At 36.6% G+C, this 25,017-nt stretch overlaps 1 protein-coding gene and 1 pseudogene across 1 annotated transcript in view; one reads left to right on the top strand and one right to left on the bottom strand.

Moving 5' to 3' along the window:
• The window catches only part of ZFPM2 (zinc finger protein, FOG family member 2), a 459,876-nt gene that overhangs the window by 398,638 nt on the left and 36,221 nt on the right, over nt 1-25,017 (top strand). The gene's annotated exons all lie outside the window — the stretch shown is intronic.
• Nucleotides 1,283-6,926, bottom strand: LOC132352071 (large ribosomal subunit protein uL11-like; annotated as a pseudogene).

Below are 25,017 nucleotides of genomic sequence, written 5' to 3'. Positions count from 1 at the left end.
ATATGTCACTTTAGTTTACTTTTTTATTAACAGATACTTTAAGTATTAATGTATAAACATCTACCTATGTTAAAGCATTAATATTTTTTCTCTAATCTAGTGAAATTTTAATATGCCATGATGGTTAAAATTTTAATGAACTAAAGCAGAAATCAAATCACATTGCAGATGCCAATATACTTATAGGCTAAAATTGGATCCCCTAAGTGTAGAGAACATAGAAGGAACATGAACTCAATTAAAAGATACATCTGTAAACTTCTAGTATACCTCCGCAGTTCAGACATTTGGAAACATTTGCCAAGTTAATATTAATCTCAGTATGAATTGGCTTTGACCTTGAGCCTCCGGTGTGCTTCAAGATAGTTTAATTTACTGTATTAACACTAGCCCCAGTGGATATCACATTCATAAGGAACCAGTTTGGCATCCTCTGAAAAGTAAGCAGATAAAAATAAAGATTTTTTACAATAGTTAGTAAACAGGACAAGCAGTTGACATTTATTAATTTCTTTCATTTCTTCCACACTGTGGAATAAAACGCCAAGCATATTGATAATTGTTCAGACAAACCCATGAGTCATATTATCACCAGTGCACAGACCCCCTAGAAGCAGAGTAAGAAATTAATAAACACTTGAGGATTTATTGATGCTTGGATTATTTATTGGGTTTGCCAATGATTGGCTCTACATGGAAGCATCATATTACACAAGCATATTGTAATTTATTAGGTAACTTCTTCACTACCTAAATATTTGAATTCTGCTTCTGTACACAAGAACTATTTCTTCTACTAATACAATTGCAAGTCCTTACAGACATTTGTTCTATAAGCAATATCTCTATTTTAATTAACACCAGATAAAATATCAGTCACTCTTCACATTGAATAATAAACTAATATAACCACTATTATTTCATCAATTTATTAATAGTCTGCATTTGGTCATTAAGTATTTCAGAGTTTTTTCTTACAAAATTTTTAATTCATTCAGATAAAATGTGTGCATATACACATGTGATATTGCATATAATGTTAAGGTGCTCATGGACCTGTTGAAATTTGTCTGTGGCCTTCTTCACAATTTCAGTTCACAATCTCAGACTTGACAGACAGGTGATTTGTATGCATGACCATACTGAGCATAAATCTGAGAAGATTCCCTATCAAATTATCTTTATATTTCATGAAGAGATGATGTCACTTCCGTATAACTATTGTTTTTTTCTTTTTTGGTTGTCAAATAATCCCTTATCAAAATATTTTCCTCTGTAGTTCTTAATTATCTGGGTGTTCTTCTGTCCCACTGCCAATGTCATTGGTGATATCATATGGGTGGCAGCCATCAGCATTGTAGCCCACAAACTAGGCAGCCTCCAGGATCTCTTTAATGATTCCAGAGAGTTCTCTGGCCAAAGGTTGGTGCTGTATCTTTCAGGCAATATTGGCAATCTCATCAAAAGTGCTATTTCCATTGTGCTTATAGTTTTTCTGCTTCTTTCCATTTCTGGGTGGTTCTTGAGAGTTTTGATGTTCAGAGAGAGGCAGAAGGTACAACCTCAATCTGGGCCCGCCTGTTCTGAATGGTCAGTTTCACTGTAATCCTGACTTTTCAAGTCACCAGTTGTCTTGGCCATGTCATCACCAATCTCTTTTGGAGACAGATCCAGGCAAATGGCTGTGGGAGCTAGGGTACCTGTGACACTGTTTCCCCACTGAAACACCTCAGGTGTATGACTTTGATCTTGTTAGGGTCAAACTTGGGTGGCCTGGCATAGAGGCAGCTTGTGTAGGATAAACCAGATGGGGACCACAGGTCCTCCTCCACAGGGAGTCAGAAAGCACCCCCCTCCACATAACTTTTAAATGCTAATCTTTTGTTGTAGAGGGTTCTATCTTGTGAGCAAATATTACAATAATATTTAATGTAGACATTTATCTTCTGTATATTTTTGCTATGTTCCAAAACACAGCCAACAACCTAGAAAAATGAGAAAACAAACAAAAAGCACCTAAATTTAAATACAGGTATACATTTCAATAGATGCAAATATAGATTTTGCTTTAAACAAACAAAACTTTAGTTAGATACCACAAATGTATTGTACTTTAGTCTAATACTTTATCATTATAAGAGTCTGTCAGATCTTCACTGAGAACTTATGAACTCTTAATTTAGATACAACCTATACAAACTGGTTAGTTGGTTTCCCAGCTCACATTGAATTAGAAAATGAAGTGTTTGTTGGCAGCAGGAACACTGACAAAATTAAGAAGTAAACATTGAAAAAAAAAATCCCACTAAAGAAATAAAATATTTGTGTCAGGTCCTTAAGGAGTAGAATGACTGCCTCAATAAATAACCTCTGAGAACACTTCTCTACAACAATGCATGCTTCAAACGATTCTCTGTTCTGTGCCCTCAGTTTAAGGGAAAATACTCTAGATTTTATAGCAAGGGTAGCATTAAAGAATGGTCAAGTAACAACTTTTGACCTTTAACGTGGTAACTAATACAGATCAAACAACTCAGTCACAGATTATAACAAGTACAGGCAATGTAGTTGTAATCTTTTTGCCCAGTTATTTGATGCAAATTGTCCAGGTCTGTGTGAATACTTGAATTGCATTAAAGGGTTTTCTGCTGTTCCTAATGTTCAGTAATTTGCTTAGGTTGTTCCCATCTACTGGGATTGTATTTATGAATATTCATGTTTATAGGGAGGAATACACAAGCATATGGGGGATGCATACTTGGCTGCAGAATTCCCTGTAACCCATTTCATAGAAATATTCAGTTTGGATAAATTTTGCTTTTTTTTTCCTGAGAGAACAGCTTCAGCTGTCTTGCTTGTTGATACCTTTGATTGCTCTTATATAAACAGTAAAGACACTTTGCAGCTATAGTTTTTCCAGGGCTTCTGGGCAGATATGCTTTTAACAGCTTCTTTCAAGTCTTCTTAGGAATGTTTCAGAAATGGCAGGTTAGAGGTTGGTGCAAAAAAAGTCAACAATTGTAAGGAAAGCACTGCCAATACAAATCATAGATTTCACGCTTTCGGGTCTGTTTCGGAGAGGATTGTATTTTGTGTTTCTCTCTACAAGTTTGCTTCCTTATAACCCCCTTTTCTTTCCCCTGTATCCTCACCTAACCCCAGAAATTATTGTATTTGGCTTAAAATTAGTGAAAAATGCTCCATAATACTGGGGCAGTCTGGCTGATGGACTTAGGTCGAAATAATTGATCCTGAAAACAAGGAAATCCACCCAAATCCTATCTTTCTGCTCTTCTTAATTTCATTACATGCTTCACAGACAGTCAAAGCAGGGTTCAGAAATGTCAACTATTACGCAGCATTTAAATCCATTTGCCTCATATAGGTCCATTCTATCAGAAATAAAATATTTCACAAACACACTTTTATCATCCTCTCTCATCTCCTGCAAAGCTTAAAACATAGAGGAAAGGAGAAGAGGGGTACAAAAAGAATTGGTCAATATAAATATGAGAGCTGTTGGCTGATACCAACATAGTAGTGCTTATTCTAACTCAATGTGAAGAATAAAGCAATAAAAAGATAATGGTAAATAATTTTCATAGCATAGAAGTACACCCTAAAGCCAAAGAACATTGTAAAAATAATAAAATTAGCTTTAATTATGGGTGTGCAATTCTATAATATTAAAATACCAGAGAAGTCCAGCACACTAATGTATAAATATAATTATTTCAGAGTCATGGAAAATAGAAAACAATTTCCATATAGAACATAAAAATATAGTAAAAAGTTAAAATAGTAGTCTATTTTATTTACTCAATAAATAGTTACTGCATGCCTATTGTGTGTGTGACAGGTATTGTCCTAGGCACCAAATTCAGCAGTGAACTTCTTCCCTTAGGACCTTATATTCCAACAGAGGAAGATGATAAACAAATAAATGCACAAAATGTATACTTTGTTAAATGGTTAAAAGCGTTAAGGACAAAAATAAGTCAGAGAGAAAAATAAAACACAGAGGGAGGTTTGAAATTTAAAATAAGGTAGTGAGGGAAGACCAAACTGAGAAGGGGGCATTTGAGAAAGTCTAAAAGGGATGAAGGGGCTAACCATGAAGCTGTCTTAGGCAGGAATATCCAGGGTAGAGGCAAACACATCGTCATGTTTCATGAACAACAGGGCAACCCAGAGTGCCTGGACAAAATGAAGGAGCAGGAGAATGTAGCAAATGAAGCCAGAGGACCCAGCAAAGGAAAACTGAGGGGCAGCAACCAGTGAGGTCAGAAGAATACCAGGAGAATGTGCTGAGTGGAAGCCAAGGGAGGAAAAGGTTTCAAGGAGAAACTGTGTTCAGTTTTTCTGAAATTCAAGTAAGACAAGATCCAAGAAATGGGATTTAGCAATGTCTTTGGTGATAGTGACAAGACCAGTTTCCTTATAGATGTGGAGGTGCGCACCTAATGGAAAGTCCGATTGGGAGATAGCAAGTGGAGGTAACTATTTCAGGGAGTTTTGCTTTAAATGGGAGCAGATAAATAAGAGCTGAAGGGTTTTTATTTTGTTGTTGTTATTGTTTACAAGAAGTTGTGGTATGTTCATTCTGATGGGAATGATCTGGTTCAGACTGAAAACTTGATGCTTGCAGGAAAAAGGGGAGCACCTAACACCAGAGTGGATGGTGGCCTTAAATAAGGGCACGGTCAGCACATCCATAATAATTGTCATGAGAACAGAGTATATGGTGCATATAGTTGAGTGTATATGGAGGTGGGAACAAAGTTCTCTTCTGATGACTACAATTTTCCTAGTTAATAAGGAAGCAAAGTTGAGAGAGAATGGATGAGGAATGGGTGTTGGAGAATGAATGGGCTAGGGAAATGTATTGATAGTATAATTGCTGGGAAACACTACCAACCCACATAACGTTATTGATCATGAATTTAAAATGAGACCATTAGGATTGTTGTGTGTTTTTCTTCAGCTAGTCTACTGCTGAGTATAAAGGCAGTGTAGGTAGGAAGTTGGATTGAACAAGGTTGGGATTTTGCCAGACTAAGTCAATGAAGCAAGAGGGAGTGAGGGCACAGAGGATATTTGCAAGGAAGGGCTTATGATGAAGGACACAGCGTCTAAGCTGAGTAAGCAGAGGAGTATGGACATGAGGAGAGGAAGGACAATGGGGAAAAGGTGACAGTATTGGATTTTAGGGTCTAGTGAAGTTAATGTTGGAATGAAAGTTCTAGAAAGAGTAAATTAGAATGCTGGAAGCCATGGTTTGAGAATGGGATCTCAGAAGTGAAATTATGCGGGGCAGGGGGAGGGGAGTAAAAATTATTGGCAATGAAAAGACCTAGAGAGTGAGTAGTTGGAGGTGGGTAGAGAGCAAGTTCATTGGATGAAAGGAAGTCAAAGAACTGAGGGTTCATATGATTGGATATTGTGGACTTTGCAATCACCAAGGATTAAATCAGGAGCAGTACGTGAGAAGATCCAGGAGCTGAGTTTTCAAGAAATGATGACAAATGACCTGGAAGTCTCTACATGATTGTGGCAAACAGTGATAGGAAGATAATATGAGATTCAATACAGGTTTTTAGAATAGGGAAGGAGAATAATCTGCCATGAGGAGTAAGGAGTAAGGACAATTCTACCTTCAGCTCAAGTGATATACGGTTCATGGGAGTGAAATCAGCTCCCACTCAAGAGGGAAAGAGCAGGGAGGCAGAGTGAATGTTCATAGAGGAGGTTGAGGCTATGGAAGATTTTGCCAGTAATTTCCCTTGAGTACCAGGGGAAGGGTTTTTGAGAGTTGGCAAAGTATGAGAGAGGAGATGTCAATCATGCTGTATGGGCGGTTATATTGTGGGGGGGGAGGGTCATGGAAGGCCTGGGCTTCTAGGAATGACTGATAAAAACAGACATAAAGGTGACAGTATGATGAGCTATTTTTTATCTATTCTTTTTTTTATTGAGATATAATTGACATATAGAATTATTTTAGTTTCAGGTGTACAACATAATGATTCGATATTTGTATGTATTGTGAAATGATCACCACAATAAGTCTAGTTAACATCCATCACCATACAGGATTAGTTCGATTGTATCAGAACTTGGAGAATGCCGGTGAGGCTATGCGTGTCAGTGAGACTATTGTGGGGCTGGCCAGGAACATGCAGGGTCCTGGTCTCTCCACTCCCTTAAGGGTGATATAGGAGTGGGGAGGGGTAGTCTTATATGAAGCACTTGGATCTCTGGGGCCCTCTTGCTCCCTTTGCCCAGACAGTGAACTACTCCTTAATGAAACAGGCCCTGTGTGCCTATGAGTCTTCAATTCCAGTGCTTTACATAGTAACTCATGTACTGGAGCAGAGGCTCACAACAAATGCTCTTCCTTTAAGCTACTTTTGCATCTACCATAAAATGAGAATGAACATATTATACTGCTGTCTTTCAAGAATGTATATTTAATGCAATCCACAAGAACAATCCACAAGAACACATTTTCTTCCATCAGCCCAAGCTTCATATGGTCATAGTTTTTTAAAAAATCCTTCCCTGTTTAGTTCAAAGTGCATTTTTTTTCCTGAAGGGCAGCTATGAAAAGTAACAATAATAAATATCTGAATTATTACTGGAAGGGCAGATGGAGGTTTTCATCCTTCAACATAGAAGATCATTTTTCAATCAAATCAAGTGACCCCAAACCTTAAAAGCATCATAAATTTTGTTGTAGAAATGCTGATGATGAAAATGAAATGAAAATCATGAAAATGATGTCCCGATACCTACCTCACTTTCCTTTCTGTCTTGCCTACAGAGCTAGAATGGGAGCACATGGAGGAACACTGATTTCCTCCCTCTCCCACCTCTTTATCAGATTCTTTTTCTAGCTCCCTACTACTCTTAAACAGTTTAGGCATGGCGCATGAAGTATGCTTGAGCATCTGCACAGATTTCAGACAGGGAGTACTCCTTCCCACAGTCCACCATGCTCCCAGTACTCAGAACCGTGGTCCCACCTCTAGCTTTGAATGGCCAGGTGGTCTCATACCTGTAGTCATATATCCATTCAACACGTTGGTGTTGCACTTCAACTAGACACTGAGGATGTAATGTAGATCCAAAATAGGTAAGTCCCTATTCTCATGGAGGTTACTGTGTAGTCAGAAAGACAGATACTGACAAATGTATAATCACAAGCTGAGTCCATCATAGAAGAGAACACTTTGATGTCATGTAACTAAACACACCGAAACTGTGTGTGAGTTTCTGTGTATTTCGGCGTGGGGTGGCACAAAGAAAACTTTCTTGAAGAAGTGATACTTGCATGAGCAGAATTTGAAGCATGAATTAATCAGCTAGGAATAGGGTGAAGTGTTCTAGCAGGAGGGAACAGAATGTGCAAATGACCTGTGGCAGTCAGTGAATGGTACATTCGACATTTTTTGAAGAAGACCAGTGCAGCTGGAATAGGGACCGAGAAAATGACTTGTAGGCAGCCAGGGTCATATCATTATACACAAACAATTGCATTCTGGTTATCTCACAACTTCATGTAGGAATCTTTTGTTCCTCTTCTCTGGTAATTCTTGGCATGGTCAACCCCAATCGTCTCAATGATATTGAGGGAACAGTAAGAGTTGTGTGTTACTCCTTAGGCATCCACAGACTGTCCACTTGCAAGCTCAAGCTCTTCTTTTCATAACTGAGTTGAACATCACATCTTCTCCATCTCAGCTCCCTTAGTTTTTAATGTGTCCTTATACTGTATAGCCCTTAACAACCTGTATTACGGTATTGGCCTACTACATTATAGTGCTATACAGAGACTGTATTGTCTACCTGGTACCTCATGGAGTGGCTACTGGCTAGACAATTGTAAATTCGGTCAATATACTATTGCTCAATAAATGTGTATTGAATTAAATTATCTTAAACATTTCAGATTCTTCAGATAAAGGCGTCGCACAGAACGTCTTGTTAGTATATGTGCATGGACAGACACCGTCTAATACAGGTGTTTACTGAAATAAAAAACAACAACGAAAACAGATACTGTAACTGAACTTAATAGAAGAATACATGTAAAGGTATTTTTGAAAAAAAAAATATGTAATTAAGCAAAACAAGTTATCAATGTTTTACCTTACGTGTATTATATTTTGTAGTAAACCATGGTTATCAAGCTACGACTTCAGAGAGCTGTACTTTCAGTGTAGGATATGTTTTATGACCCAGGATTTGTCATCTGTTAGGAATATTTTAGCTTGCTTAGCTTCTGAGCATTAAGAATAATTTTTGACAAAAGGCTTAACTTTGTATGATTATCACCAGTTTTTTAATTCATCCCAGTGTGATTTTAATGTTCACTTAAGTACAAGAGAATGACATTTTCATCTGCTGAATTGCATAAATGCCCAACCAAATAAAAATGCTTATTGTAAAAAGAAACCTTTTAAATGTAAGAGATGTATACTGAAAATATCTTTTCTCCCCTTTGGAGTCTCTGGGTAAATGACTGGTTAGTGGCTTAATAGAAGGTCTTTTCATCCCATTACACATCAAAGTTATGGAGTCTCCAGTGTGGCAGATAAAAACTTTTTGGCCCAATTGTCGGGCCATTTACAGCTCCTTTCAAAACAAAGTGGAGTCATTCCCAATGTATTTATGCTAGGGATAATTGGGGAAAATATATCATTGGTAACTACCATTATTTAATTATAACTGTTTAAATTTGAGCATTCAGTTGGAATGTTAAACCTTTCCTGGTTAGTATTCCGCATTGCATAAAATAACAAAGTAATAACAAATGCTCATTTGAAATGTGCTTGTTTTACTGGCATACAGGTACTAGTCATACATTATTGCTTTTAAGAAAGGCCATAAAAATATGTGACACAATAATCTGTATTCTCTCAGCATATGTATACATATATATGTATATGTGTGTGTGTGTGTGTGTGTGTGTGTGTGCGTGTGCGTGCATAGTATATATAGTAACTACGGAGGGTTTTTTGTTCTTGTTTTTGGTGAATTTTGATCAGTTGGGATAGCAAATCTGATCTCAAACCTCGCTTCTTCAGCAATAAACATCAAAACCTAAATCAGGAACAGTTGCCTCTGTTTCCCTTTGTTAAAGATGACACACAGTCTTTAAGTTGACACAGGAAATCATGCATGTTATTGCAGGTACCAAACATTGCCTTAAGGATATTCTCAATGTGCCCTGACATTCCTGGAATAGAACTAAAAATGTTATGAAACTAGTAGGTGTGTAAACGAATGCTATGTTCAAAACATTTTGTTATTTTTCTCTGAAATATATGGATGCTTGAATGAACTCAAAGGGTCTGTGACACAGAAAAAAAAAAAAACTTTAAATAGCAATTAAGGCATTTTGTTCTTATTTCAGCATATAAAGACAAGGAAGTGTAATGGTTTTAATAATTAAGGATGCAGACTAATGCACACATTTTGCAGCACTAATAAAAACTTCCTGTTATCACCTCTATTTTTAAGAATGAAGAAGGCATTTCCTTCATGCCCTTCACTGCGTCCCCTGCCAGCTCTGTTCAGGCTCAGAATTTGATAACATTTCCAAATTGTAAAAATAAAAAATAGCATTAAAAATTGATTTAAGTCCAACTTTCCAAATCAGTTAACCCAAAGGTTAAGTGCTACTGCACTTGACCAAAGAGACAGTTTGTTCCCTTTTTATAAGACCTGAGTGTAAAGAATAAAGGCAGCATTTTTCTTCTTCTCCTTTTTAAAGAAGCCACATGTAATGTTCTCTGAGTTAAGTTTTACCATTCATAATGAATGCAGTCTCGCCATTCAAATGCGACCATAAGTACACAGAAGATAAGAATTTAATTAAATGTAGATTAAAACCAAACAGGAAAACACACTAGCTGATAATTTTATCCCATCCTCTGGCCATATTTTTTATACTTCCTTCTTGTTCTTCTTTGGGCTATAGCTTATCAACATGCCGATAGTACCATAACTCATTACATCTGATGGTGCAGCAGAAATGTGCAGGCTCTGTGCTTGGATTTCCGAGGCACTTAAAATGCAAAGCATGTAAATGTCTCTGTTAAATATACTAGTGTGCTAACAGTGGTGAAAAGGAGGTGATTCTGAAAAAAATCCTTAAACCTCACACAAGAAGCATTAGTACTGCATAGTAGCAAATGGAATTTTCAAAGTGGAACCAATTCATGTTTTCACACATATATGGTAGGCTTAATATTTTGAAGCTGAGCTCCTTCAGCAGTTGGCAAGTTTGAGTGCCAATCAACTTGCTTAGGTTACTTCAATGTATGTAGAGTTTGATACATACACATTTATATTTCTGAAGGAGAGTGGTGTTTTTTCCATTGTTGGCCATAATGTTGGCCAAATTATCTCCTATTATTTAATCTGAATCTATTGAAATGTTAAGGTAGAGACCACAAAATCTCAGAAGGGATAGAAGGCTTTAGTTATTAAGACAATTCATATATATTATTTATCCTTAATCAGTTTAATTTTTTCTAACAATTATTTCTAATTATTGTAGAAATAGGCAATGAACAGTTTTTAAAAATCTAGGTCATTTTAGAGGAAGGCTATAGACTAAGTACAATATTTTTTAAATCCAAAAGAGAATACATATTGGATCTGTTAATTAAATATTAGGCTAAGGTTTAGAATGTCAATACATTCTTCATTGTGCAATCTTGATTTGTTAAGTGCTAGCAAAGCATAACTGAATCATTTCTATATTTGCATTCTGTGTATCTAAAACTAAGAGCCCTAAGAAGTGTAACAAACTTTTTTTTTTAAGCAGAAATAAAATGCTGTGGGTAATCTGTCTTTTGAAAGGTAAATAATTGGTTACTTTTTTTTTGTTTGGCAATGGGTTGTTTGGCTCACATGAATGAATAGGGTTTTTTAATTAAAAGCTCTCTGAAAAAATGATTTAGTTTTTTGGGAATTCCCTGGTGGTCCAGTGGTTAGGACTCAGTGCTTTCACTACCCGGACCCAGTTTCGATCCTCGGTGGGGGAACTAAGATCCTGCAAGCTGCGCAGCGTGGTCCAAAAAAATTTTTTTTAAGATTTAGATTTTTGCTTCTTTAATGTAATCTTGACATTCTTGATGGTTTGAAGTACTAAACTAACAGCACCACTTTCTCTGCATTAATTGTCACATGGTCACTTTGCACTCAAATTGATATAATACGATGCATTGACATAGCTGCCAATTTTGCCTTTAGGAATAAATCAAAAACTTAACTCAATTTTCAAAGATATCAAAAATCTCACCATCTAGGGAAACAGTGTTTAATGGAGTGAACCTATATTTTCTTGCCATTAAATCCTTTGGAAAAACTAAACTAAACTAAAAAACTATAATGTGGAAGTTAGCTGTACAGAGTGGCTTTGTCCAGACTGCTGGAGACATTGCTGGGGCATCTGTAGTATTCTCTATCAAAGCATTAACCTTTGGCCTCATCTTCATAAGTTAGTTTCACTGGTGATATTAAGAAGGAACAAAATAAAACTATGGAAAGTAAAACTGAATTGCGAAATGGAGGAACGTATTTGGGAAGTTTGAAAGAATACATTAAAAATGCTTCTGTCTGCTAAAAAAAATTTAAATATAAAAATATAAAAAGAAAACTGACCAAGTAGTCTGCATTTATCTTTGTAATGTGTAGGAATTAAAATTACTAGTCTCTAAGGCACTTAAAAAATGATGGGAGATAAACAAACAAACAAAACATCTCCCTGGCCTGCCATGAGAGCAGAGAAAATGTTTTTAAGCATTAAGTCTAATAAATTCTCCCCTTTTATCAAACAGATATTTAAAAGCAAAAGGAGAAAAATGTTTCTATGAAACTTGCATTACTTCCCTCTTGGGCTCCAGTCCATCTTAGATTCTTTTCTTTTGAGAAGTTCTAAACCCCGCCTGCCTTGCAGAAGCTCTTGTGTTATACCCTGGCCGTGGTCGTGGTTTTCTCCTCTCTAGGACTGCTGCTTCTTCCAGGACAGTACACTGTGCCAAATGACTGCTAGGTCATCACAAGCAAATCTTATCGTTTAAGATGAAAGAGAATGAGAAAGAAGGAGGGGGAGAGAGGGACGTAGGGAGAACGGGAGAGAGGGGAGAGAAAGGACAGTAGAGGCGAGAAAGGCTAGGGGAAGGAAAAAGGAGGGAAAGACAGAGGGAGGAAGGGAGAAATTTACCTAACCAGGACCATGCTATTCTAGTATCTCTAGTACTTTATCAGGCTGAAAATGATGCCAGTTTCAGAAGAATTGAGAATTTGAGCTTAATGAACAGTTTAGGGAGAAAAAATATGGAGGGAAGGGTCTGTAAGATTTCTCCTGGGCCACATTAGTGGGTGTCAGTGGCCAAAAACGAGAACGAGAAATGTGTACTTGTTAATGCTTTGTCAAGGGCAAAACACAGAGAAAAGAATGGGACTAATATTTATTGAATACCTACTATGTAATGAGACTTTATATGTTATTTTACTGATATCTTTAAAAAACTCACTGTAGAATGAATTATCCGCATCCTACAGATGCAGATACTGGGTCTCAAGGAATGTGAGTAACTTACCTCCCATCAAAGAATGAATAGATTCCAGAAGGGTTTGCAAGCAGAGATCTGTCCCCACAGCAGCCTGTACTTGTCTCTGCAACAAACCCTGCTGCCTCCAGGACTGTGGTTTTAGTTCATTGCTTGTATATTTTATCTGAAATGAAATTACCTTATTAAATTAATTATTTGAAAAATACAGTCTTATAAATAGTATGTAAAATTATGATCTTTACATCAATATTATTTGAGGACAGTGAAATTAGATGAGTCTAACAAAATCATGGAATTATAGAAACAATGCATATTTCTACATTGTGTGTATTATGTGTTAGGAAGTTATTTCTGTCACAATATTATTGGGGTGCTTGAGAGATTAGGGATTTTACTCCATATACCATGTGTGTCTATTTTGACAGTGTATCTTTGGTCATTACACTTTGAGCTGTTCTCTTAAGGCTGAAATGAGCAAGAGTAATGTTCGTAGTTTGCTTGATTCAGAAGAGTAACATTGGCAGACCACAACCAATTTTGCCACCAGGGAAATTGGTGAAAAGTATCTTAAAAGCAACTCTGACATTTTACATGTAAATGTAAGAAATCCATTTTGGGGGAAATATACAGAAAAGGTTGTCATAAAAATAGGCTTACCCTGGAACAAAGCTACTAAAGAGAGCTTCGACCACCCAGGATATTTTTAACTCCACCCTTTGTCTGGGGGAGACCGTGTTCTCATCATGCTCTGTAATAACTGAATTATCAGTTCAACATGCAGGCTTTTAAGTGAATACAAGGTAGATTTTTCCAAACAGATTTGGTAATTTCTGCAAGGTATACTCTATGTTAATCAGGCGTAAATAGTAGGGAAAAGTGAAGAAGGGACATATTTCCCTACCAATAATCATATCATACAGAATTAAACATTTTTATTAATGCTCCAAAGTAAAACCTGGTTTATTTCCACTTTTTCAAACTGTGGTATTGTTTCCCAGGAAAACCAAAATGGATTGCAGGAGTCTGCATGGATAGGAAAAATTGTATGTCTCAAATAATTAAAGAAAAATAATTATAACAGAGACTAGAAGTTGAAATATTATTGAAGTATTTCTGTTAATGGGTAGTTAAAGTCACCTCCGTGGCAGTGGCAAAATTGGAAGTCGGATTGTAACGAATGCATGTTACAGCATTAAACAATGACAGATTCTTCCTGGGAAAACTAAAATGACAGGTGTAGCCATTGATGCTTCAAGCATATACTCTGACCTCAGGACTCACAATCTGCTACAGTCTGTAAAGCACATACTGTGGAGTCAGAATTATGCCGAGCGAAAGGAGGACTAGAAAATGTCGTATAGGAACTTCATTTTCTTTACTGCAAAATATGTATTTCAATGTCTTATGGAGACAACATTTTAAAAATAAAATGGAAATGAACATCTCCCTGACTGCTTACTTCTCTTCCTCATTTTCTTAAGCACAAAAGGAGGTTTATGAGTGGTAGAAACTGTATTTATATAGCTTTTTAAATGGATGATACTGTGCTATTTGACCTTAGGTAGATTGTTTAAAAAAAAAAAGTTCTTCACCTGAGTGTCTCTTAGGTATATCTGAAACTGGATTCTTGCTGCATTTTTTATTTAAATGGTTTGCCTTAATGATCAGTGCTCATAGATTTCAGAATTATGCAAAAGATGAAAATAAAACTAGCATTAGTTGAATTCATATTTCTGCAATTCATTCGTTATTACATTTCGTAGTTCTCTGCAGATCATTACTTTGTGCTTGGTTTTTCTCCTATTTCCAATTCTGTCTAATTCTCAGTCACAATTTCTACACTATAACTCACTGAAGATTTTTTTTTCATTTCAGTAACCATTATTTGAATCATAAAAAAATGCATTACTATATTCATAATGTACTGCTCATGTGACGATTTTTGAACTTTAATATTCTTTTCTGTAACGTGCCAGCTTAGCAGCCTATAAAAGAGACATATTGTTTGTAATGTTTCTTACCCACAACAAATGGTGTGATTCTGGGGTTTATGAAATGGCAGTAGTTTTCTAAATTTGTGATTCTTCTGTGTTCCGTCGTCAAGAACAGTTGTACATCTGCTCAGCACAGACTTTCCCAGACTATGAACTTTAATTGAGGAAAAATAATGAGGGTTCAGGGACTACTGATATGGAGTTGGTTGCAAAGCAGGTGCCCTGCTGCCAGATCAATGGATTATTTACTCCTTTGTCATAAACAGGAAGCAGTTGTTTGTGGTGACTACACGCATATTTTAAAGCCTATGTACATGTTTTCTCCTTCCTTGTCAATGTAGAACATTTTACATAGTGCTCAGTTTATGATTTAACATAACTATATAGAATAAGCAAACAACACTTGCTGTGTTTTAATAATTAACCACCTTGTTTGTAAAAGAACTTCAGGAGTGATTTCAAGAACATGCAACATCATATGTGCTTCCAGCCCTTACCTCTCAACTCATATGGTTGCAGTCATAAACTCTCCGTATAATTGTCCAGATATTTTTCTGCCTCTCTTTACAGACATTTGAAAGTAGAAAATCTTTTTTTTCCCCTAAATCCACGGGGAAATCTAAAACTACAAATTGTAGTTTTAGAATTTCACTAGGACGCCTAGCAGTTTGTACAGGTTTTTCAAACCACGGGAGCAGAATTTTCTCACAATATAATTGGGAGGTTGAGGGGGGCCGGGGAGCAGAGCTCAATCCTTTTCTGAGTGCATAAAGCAAGCACATCGGGCTTTCTGTAGGCATCTGGTTTCTGAGGGTGTCGGGAACTATCTCCGACACACCTGAGCAGGACCAACCTAAGAGGCGAGGGTCACCCAAAGGGGGCGGGCTACTCTCTTGGCTCTCCTCATTAGCAAACCAAACGAAGGGCTCTAGGATGCCTGGAATTAGCTGCAATTTCCAAGTGACTTGTTGTGTTACATAATGATATGCTGGGGATTTAAATCCTAGGTTCCAGAGATCAGTGGTTTAAATTCTAATGATGGGTTTTGTGGCACTGACGTCTGACTTTTAACACTTGGAGGTTGGGGAACTGTGGAAACCACAGCAGAAACTTTATACACAGAGCCCAGCCGTGGAAAGCTCCTCTGAACCCTGAGACAGTTCACACAAGCCTCATCTCAACCAGAAATGTTATAATAGAAACCGTTCTTGGAAATAGTCTTCATTTTTACTATAAATCTCTCTCACTTCCTTTTGGAATTGGGATTACTACTGGAAGTCTGAATTATGTTTGCAAGAACTGCCACGGGAGAAAACCAAACTTATGTGAAAGAAAAAGACACTTGAATTTCTAAAATGCTGATGATTGAGGCTAAATCCATTAAATAATCAGTAACTTGAAAGTACATTTAACCAAAGTATGATGTTGGACAATCTGATTAATCTGCCTTAAAGTTTGAAAACACTTCGGTAAAAAACAAATCGGTCTTTTTGTTTGTTAACCATATGTTCATTGCTACATGATATAATAATGTAACAATGCATCTTTTCTACCACAAAGTGGGGACAAAAATATCATTAAATGTGGAAATAAAAATAAAAACTTTAATTCCTATTTATACCAAATAGTTGCTAAGAGTTAAATGTGCTATTCTTTAAATGAACATTGGATATTGTACTGTTTCAGCAAATGTTTATACTCAGAATGGGTCTTATAACAGTGTTAACATTTCTAGTATGTTATTACATATTTTAACAATACTTAGGTTTAGATTTTTAATTTGTGCTTGCTAAATATTACAGGCAAATATTCACCACCTGATATTTTTCTCTGTTACTGATTACAATAATAAATATAGTCATCATGGTCAAGTTGAATTTCCCATCAGTACTGTAGGAATAACGTACAAATGAAATTCACTTTTTTTCCACTGGGGTAGATAGGGGATTGTTAGTTTACAGTCAACAAAATTTCCTTTGAGTCCAAAAACTAGAATGGGAACCAGGGGATATTACAATTATGAACAATGAGAGATGTGATTGCTTCATTTCTTTCGATGAGAGGGCTTAAATTAAAAGATAAGTTGAATTATTTAATTTAAAATCAAATATTCAACTATAAATCTGTATTCAACTGGCTTTATAAAGAATTTCTTAGGTCCACACTCTTGAAAATATGTAGCGTCAGACGTAGAATTATTCCTTCATAAACGTGTGCTTTATTCTAGACAGCAGGAAGTAGTACGTTCAGGCTTGGAAGCGCTGTCATAACATGCAGGGATGAAAAGTTTGAGATTAAGTGACATCAATGAAAATTCTCTGAATAAAAGACATCAGTACCAAAGTCTTTGTCTAGGGCCCCTGATCTCTAGAGATGAATATTGTACCTGAATTTCTTGTTCTATGACCTGCTGTTCTCAATTGAATCTAAGTTTTTCAAAAAGAGTGTAAGAAATCTGAATTGTAAAAGAGGTAATGACTAATTTTTTCTATCGATGGAGGCAAAGCATGTGATTTTTTTTTCCTTTTTGACACAGATGTGTCTGAGGGATAACAGAGAACAAAACTAGGGCATGATTTGTAAGCCCAAACATGACTGTTGCAAAATTGGCCCTGGCTGTGGAAGATTTAAGTAACTATTGTTAGGAGGATTTTTGCAGTTGGCGAACAAGTCTGCCATAGATACAGACCTTCAGTGTGTCTGCTTTCCTGAATTTTGTGATGGTTAGGGGAAATTTAATGTGTGTGTGTGTGTGTGTGTGTGTGTGTGTGTGTTGTAGTAATTGTAACAGTACTCTCAGCAGAGACAAGGAAGGCTAACTCTGTTTTCAGGAAGATATTTAGTTAAATGAAAATGTGGCAAAATACTGAAACATAACATTATTGTCTTGAAAATGAAACTCGATTTGTTTAGGAAGTAAAAATCATACAAGAAAAGCATTTGAGAGACTTCATAATGACTTTATTGACATAGTAAAAAATTATTTTCTGACTGAAGTTTTGAGCTTACAATAAAACCTTTATGTCAAAATTTATGCTTATGCAAGGAGATTAAAGCATGCTGCAGGCCTTTTAGAAATGCCATTTTCAGAATACCTTCTGATGATTATTGGTCTCTTTTTTCTGTAAAGTTCTGTAGAGAATATAGTTTAATTAGCTTCCACTTGATATTACTTCATACACACTGCCCAACTCTGACCCAATGTCTGATCATATAGAATACATTACAAAAGAACTGGTCATTTGAGTGCTTTAATATAGCTTTGCATTAATGTCAGGCATCATTTAGAGACAAGGCATTAAAAGTGTTATTTTAATGACTGAAGTGTGTTGGGTAGAAGAGGCTTGATCTTTATAGGAAGAACACTTTCAATTAGCTCTAAAATATTAATTTGTTGGTACAACTATGTACTCTAATGTTATTTGGCTACAAAACATCTTATGAATAATACATTGCTAGAATCCACTTGCCTTATGATGTAACTAATACTGCTAATTTTATGACTGCCATGAATCAGTTAAAATAAAAAATATTTTAAAACTTGATCATTTTTAATACTGAAGGCTTTTTCTTCACCCCCTTCCCCCAAAGTAATTTGTTAGGCTATAAGTAAAATATGCACTCTCTGGCTAGTAAGATATTGAATAGGTTTTAAACATGATATGGCTATTTATCTTAAAATTTTAAGGGCATTTTTATTTATTTGTTTACATGGCGAGTATAAGATATTCTCCCTGGAAACAATTTGTCTCACTGTGGAAAGTGTGAAAATATGAGAACAAAAATAACTGCGTACTTTAATCCTACTATTGTGTTTCTGGGAACTAAAAATGCTGCTGTTCTGGCTTTTACTCTCCTTGAATATCTCCCTGTAGCCTTATCTTTCCATTGTGCTGGCTGTTTATTGCAACATCTTGGCATTGGTTTTCATGGCTGTGCATGTGTCCCTACCTTAAGTTGAGTGAGAGTCACATGGGTAAAAGCCCTGTGGCCCTTTAGAAAATATGCTGCTTTTTCCTGTAGCTAACCAAAAATCTGCAATTGCTTCATAGACTTCACAGGGGCTGCCTATACTAGGTGAAACCTAGAAGGTTCAGAAACACTTGAACGCTATGTGCCAATGTGAAACGCTTGTCTCCTGGCTTGGATGGCTTTAAAGGTCCTGTTACACACCACCAAAGCAGCTGGATGAAAAGTGAAAAAGTCTGTTGGCCAGTCTAAGGTTTCATGCATCCTGACAAACGCCCCCAAACAGACTAATAGAGTAGGAACCATGATTTTCATATAGGTAGGCCTAAAAAGCATACAGCATCTTCCTTAACTCTCCTGGTGACTCTCGTTGTCATCAGCGGCCTTGGCCACATTTAACCTGATTAATTCTCAAATATATGAAAACTAGATTTATTTTCATGTAACTCTTGCTCCATGTAAGGGGGGGGGGGGTGGAAATGCTTAGGTTTATAGCAAAGAAGAGCCACACAAATGCGGTTTTTCAACTAGGTAAAGGAGGCTTTTGTAGTAGATTTCATGCAGCAGTTGGCATTGGCAGTATTGCAAAAAGAGATGTATTCTGTTGTGCTCTGTTTGATCAAGTGCTAAACCCGTGTGATCAATAGAGAGACAGATGTCGGGTGCAGATGGCGATGCCGTGATACCTGGGGCAGCGCGGGCCTGCCAGAATGACAGAATGGGAACAAGGAAGAGCAGCAATGCAACAGAATGTGACAAATGAAATTAGGGTTTATACTAGTCGATAATTTACAGCTAATACAAAGTGACAGAATTTTTCAGTACCCCGTATATTTTACTTCCAGTAATGCTATAGCCAATAAAGGCATATTTCATGCAACATAATAAAATGAAAGCTGTGGGGAAATATAGTCCAACCATTTTTTATTATGTTACAACTTTTAAAATTGATCCCTGAGAGAATACTAATAGCACACAAGTCTTGTTAGAGTAACGCCTAAAGGCATTTTATCTCCAACTTTATAGCGGCTCCGTCACCTACTTTCGTTGCATATTAGACACATAAGTTGAAGACAGATAACTCTGTACTGACCAAAATGCACGTGCTTTGCTTCAAAAGATATATTCTGAAAGAATCTTTCAGTCTGTTTATAAAATTATAAAAATACTTATAAATTTCAACCTAAACATTTTAATTTTCTATATTAAAGGGAATGTTTAAGCAGTCACCTATGTAATTAAAAGTCAAAATCTAGGCACATATTAAAAATTTTCCTCCACATCCAGGCCAAAAACCATGGTTTATATATTTGGAATATATTTTATGACTCTATAATTCAAAATACATTGATAAATACCCTGAAATGACAACTTTTGCCATGATGGTTAGTGAATCTATTGATGTCCTATTGTGACTTAGTCAAATACCCCATATTCTTGAACACACACATACACAACTCTGTAGTGACCTGCTACCAGCATGGGAATGGTATATGGTAGATGAGCAGAGCCATCCCTAAGCAAAGCTACGTGGTGGGCCCTTTTCTTTTCATTCTCCTCTTACCTCCTTTCTTTCTCCTCCTCCTTCTGGGCTTCTGGTGTTCTGAAGCAATGCACGTCTGCAAAAGATAACTTCAAAGTACTGCTTCTCAGCCTGGAACCTTTGTCCCCACCCACCTCCCCATTATTCAAGTATTCACTGAGCAGTAGAGTCTTAGTACTCTTTCCCAGGGCTTCTGTAACCATATCCAAATGAAACTCTAAAGTTGGAATGCCCACAGTCAGGGATTGTCTGATGGAAGACATATTGGAGAGTATAGAAACTTCCTAACACCTACACATATACAATAAAGGACAGTAAGGCCCATAACTGCCTGTGACACTGACAAATGCATATTAATAATATTAATAGGAGATAATCTGTGCTTTTAACAGACTTTCCTAAGTGCCTGCTTTGTAAATACCAAAGAAGACCCAAGACATATGCTTCAGTAGCAATAATCACCAGTGTCTTTCATTGGCTTAGATGGGAACAGTTACAAGCCATGGCATCAGTGAAGGGAACAAAATCATGACACCCACTGCGTTTCTGAAAATTTGGGGAGTCTTGCCTATCCAAGATAATGCTTGGCAGCTGAAAATCACACACACACACTATTTATTTACTTCGCATACAGTGGTAGTTAGTTTTATATAACAGCGAGGCTAAATTATACTTGTTATCCATAGTTGTATCATAATTCAAGCTAATCTTAAATATAGATGAACCCATGCTCTAAAATGAACATTCATAATTACTGAAAGTAACATAGCAGTAATATTCTAGATATTTCAACAGACATTATGCTTTTAGGTTTGCTATTTCAGTTGTTCATTCGATTTAAAAAAAAAAAATTACTGTTCTATTTTTTAGGAGCCTCATTGTGAAATGTTAGAAACATTGATCAAAAACCTTAACTAGATCTTTAATAAAGGAGACTAGTTTCAATGTGCATCCCTTAGTTATTCTAATCTACCAATTATGAGAGCTGTTATAGAAAGCACTCTTAACTCTGAAGGCTCACACTGAAGTTATGCCTCAGGTAGTTGCTCTGTTACAATATGAATGGATCATTCATTTTGGAAAACATCCACATCTGGGCCCAGAATCATCATAGAAAACTCATGCTTGACAGTGAAGACCTTCCTGGTCCATATTAACGGGCTTCTCTTTATTTGGATCATGACATTCCCTTCCAAATATATTTTTAATATGCCATTTGATAGGAGCTAGTTGGAGATTAGCAAGGTTATAAGGTATTTAACTGGATTCTTACCTTTCTGTAGCTCTGTTTCACACATGACAATGAGTAAGCTTAGGCTCATAGGAAACCATTTTATTCATTTTTTAAGCTCTAAAACCTCACCCGTAGTTGTCTCATGGTGGCAGTATTTATTGGCATAGCATCATCACTTTACTCCATTTGTCAATTTTGGTCTTTGAATTAGTTGAAAGGAACCAAAATACTAGCCTTTTACTTCTGAAGATGAAGAAAGTGAGACTCAGAACAACTACGGGTATTTCCCACATTCTCAGCAGCTATAGAAGAATCCAGTCTTCTTGACTTTGCCATCAAGGCCAAAGGTAAACGGAACACTTGCCAACCTGGGTTCCTTTGCTACAGCAAGACTCCCCTCCACAATATCAGCCTCATACATTCTTCACGAGAACTCAAATCCCACCTCTTTTCCTGAGGCTTCCCCAGCTACTTTAGGCATAATGATTTTCTACTCCCCCAAACTCCTATAACAAGTGATGTTTGTATGATTCAGCTTGACATATGAATTCTCTTAATGATTGCCTGTGTGTGTGTGTGTGTGTGTGTGTGTGTACAGTAGTCTCCCCTTATCCAAAGGGGATACTTTCTAAGACCCACAATGGATGCCTGAAACCATGGGTAGAACTGAACCCGATTTATACTATGTTTTTCCCCTATACGTACATATCTTGATAAAGTTTAATTTATAAATTAGGCACAGTAAGAGAATATCCGAATTGCCAGCATCACTACTCTTTCACTTTAGGCCATTATTAAGTAAAATAAGGATTACTTGAACACAAGCACTGTGATACCGAGACAGTCAATCTGATAACCAAGACAGCTACTAAACAGGCGGGTAGTGTATACTGCAGGGATACACTGGACAAAGGGATGATTCACGTCCAGGGCAGGAGGGAGCAGGATGGCACCAGATTTCATCACGCTACTCAGAAAGGCACACAATTTAAACTTATGAATTGTTTGTTTCTGGAATTTTCCATGTAGTATTTTCGGACCACAGTTGACCACAGATAACTGAAACCGTGGAATGCAAAACCATGGATGAGGGGAGACTGCTGTATTCACTACGCAACTAAATAATAAGTTCTTACAGTCAAGGCACTCAACTTTATTTATTAATATCTTCAACTATAATCAGAATACACGTGGTAAAATGATGGATGCATTTATGCATGAATGAAAATAACCGTGAATTCTTTTCATTCATCATGACTCTCTCTGCTTTCTTACCTTGCTTGTTGGTGGAAGCAAAGAGGATGCCTCCTTAGTGTTCCTGACCAGTGGCAGGGATAATGACATTCCTCCATTTCACACGTCTTTATTGTTTGCCTACATGTGCTGGACATTCTGATAGGGTTTAAGGATATCATAGTGAACAAAATAGACAGGGCTTATTTTCTGCAGCTCCGGAGGGTGAGACACTGATTGACTGAGTGAGGAAAAGGACAGTATATATACCAAGGCAAGGATATGTTTTTTTTATTTCGTGGTACATAATTTGACATTTATTTTTTTTAAAGCAAGCAACTGGGACTTCTTTAGTGGTAAAGATTATAAGAAGATGTATTTGAAAAAGCAACAAACCCACTTTAGAAAGGCCTTAGCACATTTCAAATCAAATTTCCAAACTAGGCAATAGACTCCAATTAAAAACAAAAGCAAGGAATGGGGTGTATTATTCATGCCTGAGTCACACAGGCTTGAGCCCCTTCTCTGGGTTAGTCATTTTACGTGTGCTATACAATCCTCAAAACAACCCTAGGAAGTAGGCGTTATGACCCCATTTTACAGAAAAATGAACTGAGGCTTAGAGAAAATAAACAGTGACCCAAAGTAACACAGTTTAAAAAATGACCAAATTATAACAGAACATACAACATGAGTTTGTCATCTTGACAGCCTTTTAAATTGTACTAAACTGTTTCATATTATCTCTACTTCACCTGCCCCTATGTCAGAGGTTTTTTAAAGATGATGTGTCTTTGAGGGTGTCATGAACATTTCTTATGCAAGTATTCACTGGCATCTCAGTATACAGATCTAGTGAGATCTAAGGCCTAAGAGTCCCCCATAATGGGACAGGAGAGGAGAAAACTGCCACCCCTCTTTCATGAAGACAGGCTGAGCACTTTGAGGGAACAATCCATGTAATCTTTTACCCTCTGGGCTCCACATTGCCTTGACCATAATGTGTGTTCCATGAATAGAGATTGAGTAAGTGTCTGAATAAATTAATGATGAAAATTATCTCTTAGTTGCCAGCTTATGTTTTGTGTTACCAAATGTGACCAGGTAATGCTGGCCTATAAATTACAAATTCAGGAATAGAGGAAGTCAGGTTGTGCTCTGCAAGGTTTTTTTCATCTTTCTAAATTACTGCTCTTTTTATAAGCTATAGAGAAGCTAAGGAAAATTCCGTGATGCTTCAAGAATGCGGGGTGGGCATTTTCACTTCTGCACTGCTAATGCCTATTTGGACTCAAGATGACTTGACCCACTGGTTGTATAAAAATATCTATTTCTCTGAATTCCCTTACAAGCCTTGGAGTATGACTTCCTCTCTAAATAACATATTTAACTCAGGAAAGTGCAAGGCAATGGAAGACAGGAAACTACAAATTTTAACAGTATGAACATTTTGTAAAAAGTTACAGGGAGTTTGATAGAATAACAATGATATCAAAAATATGAATTTTTTATTTGATCCCCAGCAAGAGAGTGGAAATTCAGTACATTGGTATAAGGACTGAAGAAAATAAATGCAATGAAACTGACAGATATAGTATAGGAAAAGCATTTAAGAAATGCTTTGAACAAAAATGTAAGTAGTAGATTCTTTTAGTGCTACTGCCTTCCATAAAACACATGTATTATATATGTCAATACATAGCCCTTTGAAAGTCTCTTTGAAAATCAATTATGCTGCCATACATGTTCTTGACCTACTAAGAATGTGTGTTCTGATAATATTAAGTCCAAGATGGTGCAAGGTCTCAGGCTGAAATATTTAACTTTCCACACTTTGGTAAAATTTTTAATACTCTGATGAGTGATAGCACACTGAATTTTTTTTTTTTGTAATGGAGATTTTGGTAACAGGGGGTCCACAGAGTTAACACAAATCCTCCTCTCCAATAAAGACAGCCACCAAAGGTCCTGATTACAAGAGGGGGTCATAGCTCACTCTACTATCTATCCTCTCAAACCTTCATTTTGGTGTCACCTATATCATGTCAGACTGGCATAACTCCTTGTGAGTGGGCACAGTGCCAACATAACAGATGGCTCTGAGCTGGGCATGCCAAGGGACCAGGATGTGCATCAAGTTCGAGTATTAGAAGCGGAGTTTCTATCCAGGAGTGTTGTTCATATAAATATTTTTGCACACTTATAGTTTTTATTTTTAAAATTAATGCCCCAAACTATGTTACACACACATACATATGCATACAATTGCTTTAGAATTTAAAAAAATTAAATGCTTAACCGGATTTTGAATATAAACAAATCCAGACTTCATAGTATAGTGCTGATGACACATGATGGAATATTTAACCTGAGGTCAGTGTTTCCAATCGAGCTACATTGATAAAATTTAGAAAATATTTATGAATAGTATGTGTCATATTCATTTATTTATTG

The sequence above is a fragment of the Balaenoptera ricei genome, chromosome 17, assembly GCF_028023285.1.
Source record: "Balaenoptera ricei isolate mBalRic1 chromosome 17, mBalRic1.hap2, whole genome shotgun sequence".
Taxonomy (NCBI): domain Eukaryota; kingdom Metazoa; phylum Chordata; class Mammalia; order Artiodactyla; family Balaenopteridae; genus Balaenoptera; species Balaenoptera ricei.
Note: the sequence above shows the minus strand (reverse complement) of the source record. Positions and strands in the feature narration are given on the sequence as shown.